Here is a 13,092-nt window from a genome sequence, read left to right as displayed (position 1 = left end):
AGAACCCGGGAAAAAGTCCCTGACTGCTCACCTTATCCAGGTCCATCATGATTTTATAAACATTTAGAAGGTCACCTCTCAGTCTCTAACTCTCCAGGGAAAATAGTCCCAGCCTATTCAGCATTTCCCAATAGCTCAACCCGTCCAACCCTGGCAAAGTCCTTGCAAACCTTTCCTGAAACCTTTGAAGTTTCACAACATCATTCCGAAAACAGGGAGATTGGAACTGAAAACAGAATCCCAGAAGAGCATTCATCAATGTCCTGTACAACCACAATATGACGTTACAACAGCTGCATTCAATGCATTGACCAATAACGGGGAGTATACCAAACACTGCATTCACTACCCCGCCTACCTGTGACTCTACTTTCAAGGAACTATGAACCTGCACTCCAACGTCTCTTTGTTCAGCAACACTCCCCAGGACTTTACCATTAAGTGTACAGGTCCTGCCCTGATTTGCCTTTCCGAAATCCAACAGCTCACATTTGTCTAAATTGAACTCCATCTGCCATTCCTTGCGCCATTGGCCCATCTGATCAAGATCCTGTTGCATTCTAAACTAACCTTCTTCACTGTCCACTACACCTCCAATTTTTGTGCCTTCTGTAAACCTACTGACCATACCTTACACATTCACATCCAAGTCAATTATTTAAGGACCCAATATCGATCCTTGTAGCACACTGCTGACCACAGGCCTCCAGTCCGCAAAGCAACCGTCCATCACCACCCTCTGTCTCCTACCTTCAAGCCAGTTTTGTATCCAAATGGCTTGCTCTCCCTGCATTCCATGTTACCTAACCCTGCTAACCAGTCTGCTTTGTGGAACCTTGTTGAATGTCCACATAAACAACATTCACGGCCTGGCTTCATCAATTTTCTTTGTCACTTCAAAACACTCAGTCAAGTTAGTGAGACACAACTGTGCACGTACAAAGCCACATCGACACTCCCTAATCATTCCTTACCTTTCCAAATAGATGGATATCCTGTCCCTCAGAATCCCTTCCAACAACTTGCCTGCCACTGACTTCAGGCTCACTGTTCTCTTGTTCCATGGCCTCTCCTTACCACCTTTTTAAAATAAGGGCACCTCACCTGTCGCTATCAACGATACAAATATCTCAGGAGAGGCCCAACAATCACTTCTAGATTTCCAGAAAGTTCTGGGATACACCTGATCAGGTTCCAGGGCTTTATCAACCTTGATGTGATTTAAGACATCCAGTACCACCTCCTCTGTAACATGGACACTTTTCAAGTTATCTCTGTTTATTTCTCCAAACTCCTGAGCTTCCATATCCTTCTCCAGTAAAAAATGGCAAGAAATAGTTGCATATCTTTCCCACTCCCTGTGGTTCCATAGACAGCCTTGTTGATCTTTAAGGGGGCCTATTCTCTGGTCGAGTTAATCTTTTGTCTGTGATATATTTGTTTAATCTCTTTGGATTTTACTTAAACCAGTGCCTGAAGCTATTTCATGTCTTCTTTTTGCTCTCCTGATTTCCTTCAAGTATGAAAGCGTGATCCTGTACTCCCAATTCCTCTGCCTCCGATATCTGCTCCCAGGAGGAGCAATTCCACCCCAGGACATCCCAGAAAGGCCTCCTACTTCAAGGACCACAATTTCCCTCTCACTTGATCAACAATGCCCTCCAATGCATACCGTCCACTTCCCACACCTCCACCTTTATCCCACCACTTCAACCACAATAAGATTATAACCTTGCAGTCTTCACCTTCCACTCCACTAATCTCCAGATACAGTGCATTAACCTCTGTTATTTCTGCTACCTAAAGTCGGATCCCACCACCACAGACATATTTCCCTCTCCATTCCCTCGGCAACCCTCTTGTTAGGCCCACCCCCTCCCACCAACCCATGCTCCACACCCTCGACCCTCCCTTGCTGCCACGGGAGATGTAAAACATGCGGCCACACCTCCCTCTGACCTCTGTCCAAGACACGAAAAGGATCTTTTCACATCAGGCAGAGATTTCTCCGCACATCCCAAAACCTCATCTACTGCATCTGGACACTATGGGAAATTTAACGTGGTTCATCCAACTAACCTACACATCTTTGGACTGTGGGAGCAAACTGGAACACCCGAAGGAAACCCTCACAGACACTGGGGAGAACGTGCCAACTCCAACACAGAGTCGCCAGAGGCTGGAATTAAACCCAGGTCTCTGGTGCTGAGGAAGCAGCGCTAACCACTAAGCCACAATACTGTGGGATCTTTGGTGCTGATGTGCTGCCCCACTGATACCTCGGTCACTCACCCTGCCTCATTTCCTAAGAGGCAGCGATGACAGAGTGAAATTATCGCTAGACAATTAATCCAGAGACCCAGATAACGTTCTGGGGACCTGGGTTTGAATCCTATCACAGCAGATTTTGGAACGTGAATTCAATAAATATCTGGAAAAATTAATTTTCTGACGACAATGAATCCATTGTCAATTGTTGGGAATCCCATCTGGTTCACTCATGACCTGCAGGGAAGGAAAATGCCATCCTTACCTGTTCTGGTCTGCATGTGACTCCAGACCTATAGCAACGTGGTTGATTCTTAACTGCCCTCCGGTTAAACAAAGCAATAAATGCTGGCCAAGCCAGTGACAGCCTCATCCTGTGAATGAATAAAGAAAACAGGTCAGGTTTTGTTCCTTCTCTAGTAGGTACATCCTACAAACTGAATCTGAAATGTTCTCGTACACACTGAACAAATACCTTTCCATCCAAACCCTTAACACTACAGCACTCCAAGGCTATGTTGGTAAAGTTAAAACCCCTTAAAATTGCATCCATATTATTCTTACAGATAACTGAGGTCTCCTGGTAAAATTGTGTCTCAATTCCCCGCTGACTATTGGGAGAGAGTCTATAATACAATCCCAGTAAGACGGTTATCCCTTTCTTATTTCTCAGTACCACCCAAGTAACTTGCCTGGATGTACTCCCAGGAATATCCTCCCGAAGCCCAGCTGTAATGTTATCCCTAATCAAAGACGCCACTCCCCCTGTACAGTTGCCCCCTTTCTATCGCATCTACACCCTGGAATATTAAGCTGCTAGTCCTATCCATTCCTGAGTGATGCCTCTGTAATTGCTATAATATCCCAGTGCCATGTTCAAAACCATTCCCTGAGCCCATCTGCCTTACCTGTCAGGCATCTTGCACTGAAATAAATGCAGTATAACTGGTCCGTCCCACTTTATTCTGTGGCTTGCTCTTGCCTGCCTTGACAGTCTAATCTGAACTGTACCAGCCTCGGACATCCCTCTTTTCTCACTATCTCTTTAGGTTTACCCCAACTCCCTCACTGGTTTAATGCCTCCCGAGTGGAACTAGCAAATCTCCCTGCTCATCAGGACCCCATGCTTTCCCCTTCCTATGCCATTGGTACCAATGTACAATGTCCTCCCACTGGCTATTCTCCCCTTTGAGAATATTCTGCACCCTCTCCAAGGCATCATTGACCCTAGCATCAGGGAGGCACCACCCCATTCTGATGTCTCACTGTCAGCTGCAGAAATGGCAGACTGTGCCCCTGACTAGAGTGTCCCCTAACACCATCGTTTGCGTGGAACTGGGTATACCTTACATTATGTTAGAGCCAGTCTCAGTTGCAGTAACTTGGCAGTCAGTGCTATATTCCCCTGAAAGTCTATTACCCCCTACATTTTCCAAAACAGTACACTTGTTTGAGCTGGGGATAACCACTGGATATTCCTGCAGTACTTGCCTACCCCTCCTAGTTTTCCTAGAGGTAACCCATCTACCTGACTGTATCTGCAGTGTCCTGTAATCCTGAGACTGCCACCTATCACACCCCCCGGCTCCTGTCAATACCTCACTGCCTTTAATCACTCCTTCACCAATCCATGTGATCTGATAGGATTTGCAAACACACTTCCTGCAGACACAATCATCAGGATCATTGAAACTCTCTCTAATCTCCAACATCCGACAGGAACAGCACGCCACTCTACAACAGGCCATCTCTCCGCCTTAACAATCTACAGACCAAGACAAAGGCACAGTCTTACTGCTCGAAAAATACTGCCCGAGAATAACTTAATGCTTACGCTTTATATTTTAAACATTTAAACAGCAGACCGAAAGACATAAAAAAGAAACCCTCCCCTTTCTCACTATTAATATAATAAAACCGTCTAAAATTGATGTTTCAAGAGACTGAAACCCACTGAGCTGATCCGGCTGTGAGCAGCTCAGAGAGAGAGGTCTCTCTGAGGGCAGCTGTGAAATGTCACTGTTTGTTTCTCTTTTCTCCAAGCTGCATTTCCGAGCGGTTTATACCTGCACAACCAGTCAGCTGGGAGAGGTCACTGCTCGGTTTTATTCACTGGAGGTTGCCTTTGCTGCCCAGACCAGTATTTATTGGCCACCTTTATGTGTCTTGGAGAAAGTGGTGGTGAACGGCCGCCCTGAAATGCTGCAGTCCATGTACACCACAGTGATGTTTGGACAACAATCCCCCACTAGACCCACATCCCTCCCTGTCTCTGTAATCCCTCTCCAGCTTCAGAAATTGCATGTGTGTAATTTTACCTCAAATTGTACACTGAGAATGATGGAGCTTTTTTAAAAATAATACATTGCTAAAAAGGGAGGCAATGGCCAGATGATATTCTTGCTAGACGAGTAAAATGAGCAATCTTCCGAGGATTAGGGTTAGATGGTAGCACCATGGCTGATGGTGGCATCTGATATCAATAAAATCTCGAATGAAAAGGCTCATGATGACCATGAAACTACTGTCGACTGTTAGGAAAAAACCCATCTGGTTCACTAATGCCCTTTAGGGAAGGAAACTGTCTTCCTCACCCGGTCTGGCCAACATGTGACTCCAGACCCACAGCAATGTGGTTAACTCCTAACTGCCCTCAGGGTAAACATCCACATCTGAGTGAATAAACAAAAAGAGATTTATATTTAAATCGCAGAGGAAAGATTTTTTAAAAACAAAATGGTGTTTTCAAACTTTAAAAAAATCACCTTGGTCAGATGGCACTATAGACGCTGCAATAATCAGGGAGAATATAAGGAACAAATATACAGAGAGATCTCCGATATACAGTCACAACAATAAGGTTATAGTAGTAGGTGATTACGATAGTGTGAAAGGTTTGGTTGGTAAAGAATGTGTTAAATGAGTTCAAGAAATGTTCTTTATCAATATTTAAATGTTCCTATCAGGAAGCAAGCAACACCTGACCTTTTCTTGTCTGATCAGACAGGGCAAGTGACTGAAGTGATAGGACGGGAACAGTTTGGGTGAGAGGAAATTGTGGGCACCATGGAGAAATAGTTGTATAATCGATAACTACAGGTGAGCTGCCTGATGACTGGAGAGTGGCTAATGTTGTACCTTTGTTAATGAAGGGGTATAAGGAGCAGCCCAGGAACTGTAGACCTCAGTGGTGGGTAAGCCGTTGGAGGCGATTCAGAAGGATAGGATTTGCATGTATTTGGAGAGTTAAGGAATGATTAGGGACACTCAACATGGTTACTTAACAGGGTGTCTCACAGACTTGATTGAGATTTTTAAGGTAGTCACCAAGAAGATCGATGAGGGCAGAGTGGCAGACATTGTTTATTTGGACTTTAGTAAAGCCTTTAAAAAGGTTGTGCAGGGGAGACGAAGTTGTAAAGTTCGATCCCATGGGATTCAGCAAGAGCTTGCCAACTGGATACAAAATTAGCTTAACAATAGGAGACAGTAATAGTGGAGGGTTGTTTTTCACACTGGAGGCCCGTGACCAGCAGTGTTCTCCAGGAATCGGTGCTGGGTCCATTTTTGTTTGTCATGTGTGTAGATGATTTGAATTAGAATATACAAAGCATGGTTTGTTGTGGGTGACATCAAAAACTGTTAAGGTAGACAGTAACAAAAGGTTATCCACGAATACAGAGGGATCCTGATCAATTGGGTGAATGGGCTGAAATGTGGCAGATGGAATTTAATTTGAATAAATGTAAGATATTATATTTAATAAAACAAAATCTCCTTTAGCCTCATTAATTAATTACACTAATTAAAAGTAAGGCCTTGAGTAGTGATGTGGAACAAAGAGACCGAGGGGTTCAGGTCTTTGCAGTTTGTGTCACATGTAGACAGGGTGGTTAAGTGGGTGTTTAGCACGCTTACCTTCATTGCTCAGACCTTTAGGTATAGGAGTTGGGACCCTGTCATGAGGTTATACATGATGTTGGTGAGGCCTCTTCACTGTGTTCAGTTCTGGTCCCCGTTAGAGGAAGGATGTTATTAAATTGGAGAAGGTTCAGAAGATGTTTCCCAGGATGTTGCCATGAATGGAATGATTGTTTTAGAAGGAGAGGATGGATAGGCTGGGATGTCTGTCACTGGAAAGCAGGAGGTTGAGGGGTGGCCTTATTAGAGGTTTATAAAATCATGGAGTGTGAGCAGCAGCTAAGGTAAGACAGTTTGTTTTAAAATTACTTACCGGTAGCGGACAGCGGTGTTTTTTTCTCTCTTTACAGAAAGAGCGGGAGCAGCAGGGGAAAGTGACGAAGACCGGAGGGGCAGTCGGGTAGGTTTTTTTTCCCTTCAAAAGCGCGCAGGAGAAGAACCCGAGGCACTACAGAGGTAGTGTCTCCCACCCGCCCTCCTCCTCTAACCTAAATAATAAGACCCGGTGTGGTAAGTAGGTAAGTGCTGCATTTTGCTTGTTCTATTCTTTAGACCTAGTTTTTTTTTTTTACAAAAGGTTACTTTCAGAGGGATGGCAGTGAAGGCAGTGCAATGTTCCTCTTGCAACATGTTTGAGGTGAGGGATGCCATGGACATCCCTGCTGAAAACACTTGCCGGAAGTGCACCCATCTCCAGCTCCTCCAAGACCGTGTTAGAGAACTGGAGCTGGAGTTGGATGAACTTAGGATCATTCGGGAGGCAGAGGGGGTCATAGATCGGAGCTTTAGGGAAGTAGTAACTCCAAAGATGGCAGATAGATGGGTGACAGTGAGGGGGACTGGGAGGAAGCAGCCAGTGCAGGGACCCCCTGCGGCCGTTCCCCTCAAGAACAAGTATACCGTTTTGGATACTTGTGGGGGGGACGACTTACCAGGGACAAGTAACGGGGCTCAGGTCTCTGGCACGGAGCCTGTCCCCATTACTCAGAAGGGAAGGGTGGAGAAGAGCAGAGCAGTAGTAATCGGGGACTCGCTAGTTCGGGGCACAGATAGGAGGTTTTGTGGGAACGAGAGAGACTCACGTTTGGTATGTTGCCTCCCAGGTGCAAGGGTATGTGATGTCTCTGATCGTGTTTTCCGGGTCCTTAAGGGGGAGGGGGAGCAGCCCGAAGTCGTGGGCCACATTGGCACCAATGACATAGGTAGGAGGAGCGCTGAGGATGTTAGACAGGCTTTCAGGGAGCTAGGTTGGAAGCTCAGAGTTAGAACGAACAGAGTTGTTGTCTCTGGTTTGTTACCCGTGCCACGTGATAGAGAGTCGAGGAATAGGGAGAGAGAACAGTTAAATGCGTGGCTACAGGGATGGTGCAGGAGGGAGGGATTCCGGTATTTGGATAACTGGGGTTCTTTCTGGGGAAGGTGGGACCTCTATAAACAGGATGGTCTACACCTGAACCTGAGGGGCACCAGTATCCTTGGTGGGAGGTTTGCCAGTGCTCTTGGGGGGGGCTTTAAACTAACTCTGCAGGGGCATGGCAACCCAGACTGTAGCTTTAGGGTGCAGGACCTGGAGTGTAGGGAGGTTAGGAACATGGCATCAATTTCAAAGGAGGGTGCCTGTAAACAGGAAAGTGGTTTGAAGTGTGTATACTTCAATGCAAGACGTACACGGAATAAGGTAGGTGAACTTGCAGCGTGGGTTGGTACCTGGGACTTCGATGTTGTGGCTATTACGGAGACATGGGTAGAACAGGGACAGGATTGGCTGTTGCAGGTTCCAGGGTTTAAATGTTTTAGTAGGGTCAGAGGTGGGGGTAAAAGAGGGGGAGGTGTGGCATTGCTTGTCAAAGATAGTATTACAGCTGTGGAAAGGACGATGGATGAAGACTCGCCATCTGAGGTAGTTTGGGCTGAGGTTAGGAATAGGAAAGGTGAGCTCACCCTGTTAGGAGTTTTTTACAGGCCTCCTAATAGTCCTAGAAACGTAGAAGAAAGGATTGCGAGGATGATTCAAGAGAAGAGTGAAAGTAATAGGGTGGTTGTTATGGGGGACTTTCCTGATATTAATTGGGAAAGCTATAGCTCAAGTTCGTTAGATGGGTCAGTGTTTGTCCAATGTGTGCAGGAGGGTTTCCTGACACAATATGTAGATAAGCCAACAAGAGGTGAGGCCATACTGGATTTGGTTCTGGGTAATGAACCAGGCCAGGTGTTAGAATTAGAGGTAGGTGAGCACTTTGGGGACAGTGACCACAATTCGGTGACCTTTACTCTAGTGATGGAGAGGGATAAGTGTGCACTACAGGGCAAGAGTTATAGATGGGGGCAGGGAAATTATGATGCTGTGAGGCATGACTTAGGATGTGTGGCCTGGAAAAGTAAGCTTCAAGGCAAGGGTGTAATTGATATGTGGAGCTTGTTCAAGGAGAAACTATTGAGTGTCCTTGGTAAGTATGTACCTGTCAGGCAGGGAGGAAAGGGTCGTGTGAGTGAGCCGTGGTTTAATAAGGAATTGGAATCCCTTGTTAAATGGAAGAGGGCGGCCTATGTAAAGATGAGGCGTGAAGGTTCAATTGGGACGATTGAGAGTTATAAGGTAGTCAGGAAGGACCTGAAGAGAGAGCTAAGAGCAGCAAGGAGGGGACATGAAAGGTCCTTAGTTGGTAGGATTAGGGAAAACTCTAAGGCTTTCTATAGGTATGTCAGGAATAAAAGAATGACTAGGGTAGGAATAGGTCCAGTCAAGAATAGTAGTGGGAAGTTGCGTGTGGAGGCTGAAGAGATTGGGGAGACACTGAATGAATACTTTTCGTCAGTATTCAGTCAGGAACAGGACATTGTTGTCAATGTGAGTACTGAGTCACAATTAAGTAGAATGGATGGATTTGAGGTATGTAGAGAAGAGGTGTTGGAAATTCTGGAAAGGGTGAAAATAGATAAGTCCCCTGGGCTTGATGGCATTTATCCTAGGATTCTCTGGGAAGCAAGGGAGGAGATTGCAGAGCCATTGGCCTTGATTTTTATGTCCTCGTTGTCTGCAGGAGTAGTGCCAGAAGATTGGAGGCTAGCAAATGTGGTTCCCTTGTTCAAGAAGGGGAGTAGGGATAACCCTCGTAACTATAGGCCGGTGAGTCTCACTTCTGTTGTGGGCAAAATCTTAGAGAGAATTGTAAGGGATAGGATTTATGAACATCTGGATAGGAATAATGTGATCAAGGATAGTCAGCATGGTTTTGTGAAGGGCAGGTCGTGCCTCACAAACCTTATTGAATTCTTTGAGAAGGTGACTAAGGAGGTGGACGAGGGGAAAGCAGTAGATGTGGTGTATATGGATTTTAGTAAGGCGTTTGATAAGGTTCCCCATGGTAGACTACTGCAAACAATACGGAGGTATGGCATTGAGGGTGAGTTGGAGGTTTGGATTAGGAGTTGGCTGGCTGGAAGAAGACAGAGGGTAGTAGTTGATGGCAAAGGTTCATCTTGGAGTGCCGTCGCTAGCGGTGTTCCGCAAGGATCTGTTTTGGGACCATTGCTGTTTGTCATTTTTATAAATGACCTGGAGGAGGGGTTAGAAGGTTGGGTGAGCAAGTTTGCGGATGATACGAAAGTCGGAGGAGTTGTAGACAGTGAGGAAGGATGTGGCAGGTTACAGCGGGATATAGATAAGCTGCAGAACTGGGCAGAAAGGTGGCAAATGGAGTTCAATGTAGCTAAGTGTGAGGTGATTCACTTTGGTAAGAGTAATAAAAAGATGGGGTACTGGGCTCACGGTCGGATACTTGGTAGTGTGGATGAGCAGAGGGATCTTGGTGTCCATGTACACAAATCTTTGAAAGTTGCTACCCAGGTAAATAGTGCGGTGAAGAAGGCATATGGCGTACTGGCTTTTATTCGTAGAGGAATTGAGTTCCGGAGTCCTGAGGTCATGTTGCAGTTGTATAGGACTCTGGTGCGGCCACATCTGGAGTATTGTGTGCAGTCTTGGTCGCCATACTATAGGAAGGATGTGGAGGCACTGGAACGGGTGCAGAGGAGGTTCACCAGGATGTTGCCTGGTATGGTAGAAAGATCGTATGAGGAAAGGCTGAGGCACTTGGGGTTGTTTTCATTGGAGAAAAGAAGGTTTAGGGGTGACTTGATAGAGGTGTATAAGATGATTAGGGGTTTAGATAGGGTCGACAGTGAGAATCTTTTTCCTCGTATGGAGTCAGCTATTACAAGGGGACATAGCTTTAAATTAAGGGGGGGGTAGGTATAGGACAGATGTTAGGGGTAGGTTCATTACTCAGCGAGTCGTGAGTTCATGGAATGCCCTGCCAGTAGCAGTGGTGGACTCTCCTTCATTATGGGCATTTAAGCGGGCATTGGATAGGCATATGGAGGATAGTGGGCTAGTGCAGGTTAGGTGGGCTTGGATCGGCGCAACATCGAGGGCCGAAGGGCCTGTACTGCGCTGTATTCTTCTGTGTTCTATGTTCTATGTAGATAAGATGAATGGCTGCATGGGAGGGGGATTCAAGACACCGGTGCATACACTTTGAGAAGAGATGACAAAGATTTTAAAAAGACATGAGTTTTTCTATTTTTGCACTTATGGGTTGAACTTCCAGAGGAAGTGGTAGCTGTGAATACAATTACAATACTTAAAAGATATTTGAATAAGTACATAAATAGGAGATATTTGGAGGGATATAGGCCAAGCAGAGGCAGGTGTGATTAGTTTAGGTGGAATTATAGTCGACATGGATTGGTTAGACCACAGGATCCATTTCCATGATACATAACTTTGAAACTCTTAACTCTCGGTGTCTTCGTGTTCACAACTCTCCCTATCACTGTCACCTCATGAAGCTTCACAACTCTTCCTTATCTCTGCTATCATAAGCATCTCTGTAACATCCTCCAATCACACAATCCTCCCTATCTCTGTAATCTCGATCCCCACAAATCTCTCTGCTAAGTGCCTTTCTGTAATTCCAGCCTTGAGGATAGCCCATTTTTAACTCAGATTCCTGCACCCTGAGCTCCAGAATTTCCTACTAAACCTCTCTGCTCATTTGCCTCCCCAAAACATTAACCAATCATCTATCATCTATTCTAATATCAAAAAGGTATGAAATGATCGCAGCGGGCCTGTGTGCTTGATGACCAATATGGAGAAGATGGGGGCATTGTGTTCAACAGTTTAATACCAGAGACTCTGACCCCATTTTATTCCGTGTTTCTCAGTGATTCCCTCTTTTTGAAGCAGACATGAGTGAGAAGCAGTGGAGAATGTAAATGATACACAGTCTGCATAGTGAGAGGATTCCACCACCACTGGCTGTTTACCCTCCAGCTCCACAATGTCCAATAACCTATCCATGCTATCGCGGATCCTGGCACCAGGGAGGTAACATACTATCCTGGATTCATGCCTGTGGCCACAGAAGTACCTGTCTGTACCCCTGACTATTGAATCCCCGTCCTCTCTTTCCTCCTGTTCTGTGCAGAATCCGAAGCGGGATACAGTATCTGTTTGATAACGGGATGATCACTGGGAACTCCTGCATTTCCTTCCTGAGCCTTTTACTTGATCTGATAGTCATCCATTCCCTTTCCTAACTCACTGAACGTGCTGTCCATAACATCCTCAGAATTGCAGATGAGCTACAGTGAGTCCATTCACAGCTTCAGATCTGAAAAGCAGTTTCCCAGTAACTGCAGATGGGCACACTTCCTGCACATATTGTCGCCAGGGACACTGGAAGCATCCCTTATTTCCCACATTGTTCAAGAGGAGAATACCGTGGATCTGAGGTCTCCTGTAACAATGTCTCTCTAGATTCAGCTAGTTCTCCTCTCGCGAGAACTTAAATGAGCTAGCAACCTTTCTTCACTTCAAGCATGTCCATTATAATCTAAAGCCCTGACCTTTACTGAAGCTAACATGTTATACTTTAAAATCTGTTACAAAATATTCAGCAGGTATCTCATAAAAATTGGCTATTCCCATTGGGGCCATGTGAATTTCTGAATGGCCTGAACTAAACCTGAGTTTCAGCTTCACCTTCTCCCTGTCTCATCTCATTGTTTTCACCCAACTCCAAAACACACTCACTGAGCCAAGCAGCATTCTCAGTACAGCCCTGTCATTTTCAGTTGTCAGAATCTGGAACATTCCACCTGAAAAGATGCTGGAATTTTAGTCCATAGGAATTTTAATGGGTAGCTTGCAGAGAACTGAAAATAAAGAGTTTACAGGTTAACATTACGAAGTGGGTGATTGGGGACTAAATCTGACAGTTCCTGCAAAGAGATGAGGTGCAATTTGGATAAATCTGTGCTCCCTTTCAGGGCAATATCTCCTTCCTCAGCTGCAGGGCCCAGAACAGAGCACACACCCAAAGGGTGATCCAGCCACAAATTTGTCAATCTCTCTGATTTTTGCTTTACAAAAGTATTGAAGATTAGATTTAGATTACTTTACAGTGTGGAAACAGGCCCTTCGGCCCAACAAGTCCACACCGACCCGCCGAAGTGAAACCCACCCATACCCCTACATTTACCCCTTACCTAACACTACGGGCAATTTAGTATGGCCAATTCACCTGACACTGCACATCTTTGGACTGTGGGAGGAAACCGGAGCACCCGGAGGAAACCCACGCAGACACGGGGAGAACGTGCAAACTCCACACAGTCAGTCACCTGAGGCAGGAATTGAACCCAGGTCTCAGGCACGGTGAGGCAGCAGTGCTAACCACTGTGCCACCGTGCCACCCACTAAATGATATTTTCTCATAGACAGAACAGACAAACCTTTCTGTTTTCACAGTTAAATGCCAATTATATTCAGGTCCTGATGTCTCTGCTGACTGTAAAAACCTGTTTTTGAGATCCCAGTCTCAATTAATATCCCAT

The 13,092-nt window shown here is 45.6% G+C and overlaps 1 long non-coding RNA gene across 2 annotated transcripts in view; it reads right to left on the bottom strand.

Moving 5' to 3' along the window:
• Positions 1 to 2,532: 2,532 nt before the first annotated feature.
• LOC148134108 (uncharacterized) overlaps positions 2,533 to 13,092 on the bottom strand; it is a 28,097-nt gene continuing 17,537 nt past the window's right edge. For both annotated transcript variants that reach the window (XR_015755914.1, XR_015755913.1), the window contains one exon: positions 2,533 to 2,642. This is a non-coding gene — a long non-coding RNA (uncharacterized LOC148134108). The remainder of the gene's footprint in view (positions 2,643 to 13,092) is intronic.

Source organism: Chiloscyllium plagiosum, unplaced genomic scaffold (genome assembly GCF_037043375.1).
Source record: "Chiloscyllium plagiosum isolate Xiang-an unplaced genomic scaffold, Cpla_swu_hap1 HiC_scaffold_73, whole genome shotgun sequence".
Lineage (NCBI taxonomy): Eukaryota > Metazoa > Chordata > Chondrichthyes > Orectolobiformes > Hemiscylliidae > Chiloscyllium > Chiloscyllium plagiosum.
The sequence above is the reverse complement of the archived record's forward strand: the minus strand, read 5'-3'. Positions and strand labels throughout refer to the sequence as shown.